The sequence below is a fragment of the Phaethon aethereus genome, assembly GCF_964289735.1.
Source record: "Phaethon aethereus genome assembly, chromosome: 14".
Lineage (NCBI taxonomy): Eukaryota > Metazoa > Chordata > Aves > Phaethontiformes > Phaethontidae > Phaethon > Phaethon aethereus.
Genome location: NC_138590.1, coordinates 10800285 through 10807935, shown reverse-complemented (window position 1 = coordinate 10807935; position 7651 = coordinate 10800285).

The following is a 7651-nucleotide window of genomic DNA, read 5'->3' as shown; positions in this document are numbered from 1 at the left end:
CAGGAAATCACTTTAGTTCTGAAAAAAAAAAAAAACCCAAGGCAAATGCATCCATTTTCCTACAGATTATGGGCATGCTGAAAGTGAACGGTGGTATCAAAATGCAGAACTTGAGAGATACAGACATTTCATCTTACCCTTGTGTTTTATGAGACCTTTTTGTCAAACATCTCAAGGGAAGCAAAACATGAGGAGCATAGAACCGTGGGAAAAGCAGCAGTGAGGACTTTTGTGTGAAATCCAGGGGAATCTCTTTCACCAGCTCTGCAGCACTCTGAATCCAGTCTGCTGGATCCTGTTCCACGGAAAAGAGATTGAGAAGAATAAGCAGCATGCAATGATTTGTTGGATTCTGGTGAAGACATACCACGCCTAATTTCATTGTAAAAGGAACATACACAGCCATTGATCAAAATGTCTTTGTCATTGCTGGAATTATACCAGAACTATCCTGGTATTTCAAGAAGGATTCGTGTTGCTTTTTGTGATATGAGGTCAGAATAAATTAAGCAGGGCCTCTGACAGCTGATTTTCAATGATAATCTTTATGTTAGGATTGACCTGTTTATTCAACCCAGTCAATCTCTCATCAAAATGACAGCTCAAGAGCACCGTAGATTATTATCCCCAGGATGCATAAAGATCCTGTCACTTGAGACAATAAAAGCTGATTAGTACAAAATTAGAAAATAATGAGAAGAAATGAGAAGAAAGAAAAAAATCAGACTTTCTATCTCTGCCACAACCTAGAACAGAACATGTTGAAACCCAGACTGCAGATGTCTTGTTTTGTAAAAGGCCTTTTTATTGGGATGGCTTGCAAGTTTGTGATGTAGGAGAAACACTAGTCTGATGGGTCTTTCTCCATGGTAGGGCTCTGCGTTGTGCTCTGTTCCATATCTGAGTAAGTGGACAGTGGATCCATTTGAAGATAATGGAATTGCACCACCATAAAACAAATATATAAATGTAACATGAAAGACAGGCTCAGAATTGATGCCTGGGCGATGGTACTGCGGAACAAGGTTGCGCAGGGCTAGAACAGCTGGCAACTTATATCCTGTGGTTGTAGAAGTATTTCAGTACAGCTGTTGGTAGTAAAGTCTGAAGTGTGCTTGTCTGAACAGCTCCTATAGAGATTGATTTTTGTTTATCACTTTTCTAAGTGCAAAATTTACACATGAAATTAAAAAAAATTATAGTAGTCTTTCTAATTGTGGTTGAATAGTCATACTGCTAATAAGTGCACAATATAACTGTAAACAGATCACAAATCTGGAAGCATATTCATTTATGTTACCTTTGTTCTCCTTCCAGGAAATACAAGGATTTGATAAGTTGACATTGATTTAATAGTCTGAAAACTGGAATCAATCTTTCTTTTCAGCCTTTTATTTTTCCTCCTGTTGCAAATTACAAACACATTTCTGCTTCCTGCAAGCCGTACATATATTTCCATGGTCATCTTGAAGACCTCTCCCCTTCCCACCCCCACTCTTGCCTAAGCAAGAAATGTCTTGTTAATTGAGTGCGCAATTCAATGTTTAGTGAAGGAAACGAGCACAATACAGCTGAGGAAATTCAGCTTCACTGCGTGTTCATTCTGCAGTGGCTGATTGCTGGTGTGATGATGATGATGATCAGATGTTGTTTGAGAACTGAGATACAGTGATTGGTTTTGATAACCTGAAATTAACAACTGGATTTATAGCTTGTAAATATTCCTTGTGGTGAATTCTCGCATTGCTGGCATAATCCCCTCTTCCTGTACAGACCTCATTTATGAATCCCAAACCAGTGACATTATCCCCAGCATGTAAGACAAGACTCTCCTGTAATGCACACTGCATTTAGTGAGTAGTCAATAAAGTGGCATTTTCAGACTTTTATGTGGACTGATTAAATTGTATGTGACTGTGACTGTTAAGTTTGCACACACTGACCTACTGCTCGGTTATAAAACTGCAGGCTCTTACTTGCACAGGGTTGCTACTGCAGTGTTTCTCCTCCATTTCCTCCTTCATGGTAAGGAAAGATCTCTTTGGGTTTTGTGATGTGATACAGACAGCCAGTGCAGCCTGGTGCAGGCTGGCTGTAAGGCAGTGGCAGGATTGCCCTGTTAAGGGGTGTCTTCCAACAGCATGGAGTCAGAGTGATTGCATGGTGGGGGCAAGAAGACACCCCTACACTGAGATTGCAGTGCTCTTTGCCTTCTGACAGCCACTGATAGCTGGCGTGGGTTAAGGCTCCCATGGGCTGCTTCATCCCAGCCTTGTGGAAATGGCTCTGCTGGTCTGCAGCTAGAAAAGGGGACGCAAAGATCAGGTGGATGTCACCCTCATACACAGGTCCACCAGCCCCTTTGGCCTCTCCTTTTCTTGCTGCCTCTGAGAATATGGGAATCACGTCACGCCAGCAGCTCTTCCAGGAGCCTGAGACAATTATCAGAGAAGGGAGAAATACTCTTTCTTAGTGAAAAGATTCTGAAACATTTTAATGCAGGTTCATATTTTAATCTGTTGAAGAATATATTTAAGTGCTGCTCCAGTTTTGTTTGCCACTGAAATCAGAAGTACAACCACTGAAATAAAAGGCTAAACCCTACAGCGATGGGGACATCGGTTCAGTGAGCTCCCAAGATGGTGGGGGGAGCACACATACAGAACAGTGGCTGACTTTCGGAAACAGTTTGGCCAACATTCAGAAAATACTGATAATCCTCCTGAATTGCCTGCTGGTAACGGTGAGGAGTGGGTCTTTCTAGACAGGATGCTGACAGATAGAGGGACAGCAAGAACTTGTAAATCATCGAGCTAATCTTTCAAAACCCATTACTAAGGCAAGGAGCAGGCAAAGCTGGTGTGAAGTTAAGGAGTACAGTAGGAATTGTCCCATCTTATTCACTCTGTGTTGCTTTTGGTTGACATGAAGTTCTTTACTGAACAGAGTTTTAGAAAAGGTTTGACTTTGGTTCTTTCCCAGCAATGGATCCATTTCTTATTTTTCTAGAAATGCCTTTCCTATCATCAAAGCGGCTATACTTGGGGTCTCGTGTGAACATATCAGAGTGACTGGAGCTTTGTGGATGATCCTGACCCTTTCATGCTGCTGAGATTTCCAATTCTTCTTCCTGAGGGCACCACCAGCGTGCAAGGCAGGCCCGTTTCAGCTTCGGGCCATGCCGTTCTGCACTGTGCCAGGGAGATCGTGGTCTAGATGCAACTAACGTTAACTGAGAGGCGGGAGGCTGGCAAAATGCCTCCTTAACGTGCTAGAGAAGAGGTGCTCTCTACGGTAGCCAGAGAGCTGCTGAGGGCTTCCTCTAAATGCTTTTGATGTGCTCTAAAGATTTGGAGAGTAGTCTCACGATTTTGATGTGCTAAAAGGTGCTGGTGTCAGGAGGTGCTGGTGTCCGGGAGCTGGATAATAGAGAATTGTTCGGGGGGGGCCGGTCCTTGCTGAGCAGCATCCCCAACACTTGTTATCATATATGCCTCTGTGCATACGCTAAATAGAAACCAAAGTCAGAATAAACTAGACCTTTATTTTAACTAGGCTACAAACGCAGTTTTGGTAAGAGATGGGACTGGGTATCAGATAGAAGAAAGAGAAGTACAAACATTTTCGTGTATATTTATGGGATATTATGTCCAAGATGAAGGCAAGCATTTACAAAAATATTGCTTTTAAAAACCACGAAGTAAAAGTGAGCTAGACGATGTTTAAATTATTGTTCTTTGTGGGTACCTGTTTTATATGTTGAATATTTTGCAAAGGTTATGTCCAAACCACTAAAAATTCAGGGAAGTGTCATTCTGTAATTAAAGTATGTTTATTCAGTAGAGCATTAGTACGATTTCTGCTTGAATAGTTCAGTGAAATTTGGACCATTGCAGGTCTCAAAGGCCTGATTCTGTTTTCAATACACAGTCAAAGCAGCTTAGTGGAAGCTCTTCCTCGGTAGGCAGTACGGAGTGAAATCTTTCATGCTCACTCTGTCCTCAAAGAGATTGTCCTGCTTTTTAAAAATGCGATGTGTTATAAACATTTTTCCTAATTATCTATGGCTGTTAATACACAAATGGATTTGTCTTTGTCCCCGCCAGGAAAAAATGTAGCAGAAGCGTATTTTTATAGGACTGAGGAGCCCACAAGTCTGATACACTCAGTGGACCTGCAAATCAGCACGATAATAGAATTTATAATCTGTTGAGGTAAATAGAAACCAAATCCCACAGAGACATCCACATGTGGTAATACCGGTTTGCTAGCCAAAACAAAGTCTACTTGTGTTGTTCACATTCTTGAAGAATCTGAATATTAGAAGATGACTAGGACGCAATGAGGTAAATTTCCAGATGAGATAAATACAGATGGAAATATAAGCTGAGACTGAAGAATAGGGCTGCTGTAGGAATTTTAGCACTAAAAAATTGAGTGAGTTGCGGGAGGCACGCCCAGTTGGGATTCTGGTTTTCACAGGCTCTTTGCTTGTCAAGCTTAATATCAAGTAAAATAACCTAATTTGACTTGGCAAAGGCATATAGTAGATAGAGTCGATAGCTGTGACAGAGGGTTTTGAAGTTTCTTATAAACAGTGTTTTCCTTGCTTTGGAAGAGATGGCTGAATAATAAACAACTTCCCTGATTCTGACTCCTACTGCTGAAAAGAACAAATCCCAAGTAGCTCATCAGTGAAGGAAATCCCTCTGCTCAGCCTGTCTGCCAAAAAAAGGACTTAATAGTGTGCTCAGTCTTAGGCATGCGCTTAAAGAAGGCCTGAGTAAGGGTGTGTCACATTTTTAGGGTTTTTGTTCCTGTTTTTTTCTGACCCATGACCTCACGGAAGCATGCTGTGGGACTGTCTTTCAGGCAAAACATATGTTTTTGCTCCCTTGGATCTTTTTTTTTTTCCTTGCTCTTATTGTGGACTGATGTGAAATCTGAATGTGAAAAGAGAACTCATTTACGCATTCGGAAATTATTATTATTATTATTATTATTATTATTATTATTATCCACATAATTATTACTATTACCATTATCCCTGATTAGGAAACAAGCAGAAATATGTTGCACAAAGGATAATAAAAGTATTTTGGAGGAAAGTTTAGACCCAAGGCAGAAGTGTATTAATGTGCTTGAGACACAGTATATTATCTTTGGAAATGAAACAGTCTTAACCACTGGGAAAAGAAACATTAACTGAAGGGTGGTGATGGGGTATCAGTCAAAGAAAATCCCCAGAAGAATATGCTTCTGTCTTCTTCCATGATGTTCCAGTTTCTTAGATTCCCTGAATCAGATTCAGCACTGAAATATGGAGATACTGTTCTCACTGGAATTAATAAAAGCTATATACAATTACTTTTGGATTTTCATTTAATTGGGGATCAGAACAAAATAGGAGTGGCGTCAGCTTGCACTAAAACAATGATGCAAACAAATGGGCCAAGAAGCCTGGCTCACAAAACCAGCTGGCTTTTATCCTCATCTTATGAAAAGAGGCAGATCTCCATCTCTCCCACCTAGAAATAAATCATCCCTTTCTTTTTTGTTTTCCAAATGTGCTTTCTCTTGCCATTATTCTCCTCGTCTCGCTCCTTTTTCTCTTCTGCTGCCAGTCTGTCAATGGATTTATGCTCAGTATGTCAAAATGAGAAGGAGCTCAGAATTTTCTTTTGAAACTCTTAGATTTAACTACTTGGTTCACATACTTTAATTTGCCTGATTCCTGCAACTTTTATCCTATTGATAATTGATAGACTGTTCCTTCCTTCCCAATTTCCTTTATTAGTTAGATCAGGAAGTTTATTGGTGTTCCTTGCATGTAACTCAAGAAGACGGATAGCGCCACGCTTGTTTTCAGGCCTATGTAAATTAATACTGTCCAGAAGTCTAAAGGCAAAGATCAGCAAGCCTTAAAACCCGGAAGATATCTGGTTACACGCCAGAGGCCTCCTCTTCAAATGAAATGACAGGAATCTGGGGCTGAAGGACTTCCGTTCGCTCTTAATGAACTTGAGTGGCTCTTGCCTACAACCAGAAATGATACGCAGACAAACAGCTCCTAAGACACGTGTCATTCCTGTAGCTTGCAGTCTATTATTACTTTTATTCTTTCCAGCGTCCCCTTGTTACACCGCAAGGCCAAAGACTAATCATGTAAAGTATGAATAATAAAGTGCTCAGGAATGCTGCCACTGATGTCAAAAGTGTCTTTTCACCAGAGTGGAAACGGAAAGTCTGATCCCTTAAACCTGGTGCGGCTCTTCGGACAGGTTCAGCTGATTTACACTTACGAGGAAAACTCAGGAGGATTCCTGGGTTGGCACAGCTGGATTTGAGAGACTCACAGGTGTCCCTTGACCACCAAATCCAAACATTTTCTCTTGGCATTCCTGCTTCCCTTGAACCAAGATGCTGGTATACATGTAAGTGCCTTTGTACAGATATCAAATAACCGCAAGAGTCTGCAATGATTTACTATCATCTGCGGTCCTCTGCCGATATACACGCAAATATATGTTTATTGAGGAGTAATAAAGGGAATTTAAAGCCACGATGTAAAAAGCAGTGTATGAGTAGTTACGCACTCAAAATGCGGGTGTGTGTACGTCTCTCAGATGTAACAATTAAATGCTAACATGGTGTAATACAATAATATGGGCACACAGTGTTTCATTCCAGTGGCAATCCTAATTATAACACTACTTAGTACAGGAAATTGCCTGTTGAACTACTCTGTCTGAAAACCTTAACAGAAAACTGTGCATATGTTTGCTTACATAGTGAAATATAATGCAGAGCTGACTGCAAACAGCAAGCCTCAAAATCTCCTTTCCTTTAAATTTTCTCTTCCCTCCAAAACTGTACATGGTAGAGGGTAATACTGGGATTTATTAGCAGCACGAAAGTGAGGCAAGAGCCTGGTTACAAAAGCCAATGGCATATGATAAAATGATGGCTCAATCAAACGGTCGTAACACGCTCAAAAACAGACTGCAAGGGCTCTGTTCTAGCAGGAGCAAGGAAAAGAGCCTGTCAGCACTGTGTGCGTATTTGTGCATGTGAATATCGACGGTTGTAAGAGAACTGCGCTACCTGGACTTGCCAAAGTAGTTCTAAAATGAGAGCTCCCCTTCCCCTCTGGATTCTCAGGAAGCTCTTGAACAGAAACAAACAGATATTTATGAATTAAAATGCTTTCAATTCCATCTCTCCCAAGAGGGGGATAAATATAAATTTGATATTCTGTGCTAAAAAAGGGGGATTTTGTGCTTTTTTTGTTCCCTGAGAATGGACTGAAGCAGACTTTCTTCCTAAAGCTTTGCTTTTAATCTCTAATGCAATGAATTACTTTACCCTTTCAAAAATGTGGTTTTCCAGTTAGTAAAATATCTGGAGGCATCCAGCTTGGGCTTGGGGCAATGGGATACACGATTCTTGTCCCTGTCTTGCTCAGTCTTTTACTCTCCTTGACACACTCTTGATTACAGACCGGAGAAGATCTTGATAATAACCAAAAACTCAGCTGCATAATAGCAAATTTAGGCACCAGTTCAGGAAAGTCCTTAACCATGTGCTTAAACTTGTTGCTTAATCATGGCCAAAAGAGCAGACAAAGAACTCAAGTAGAACAATACATAGA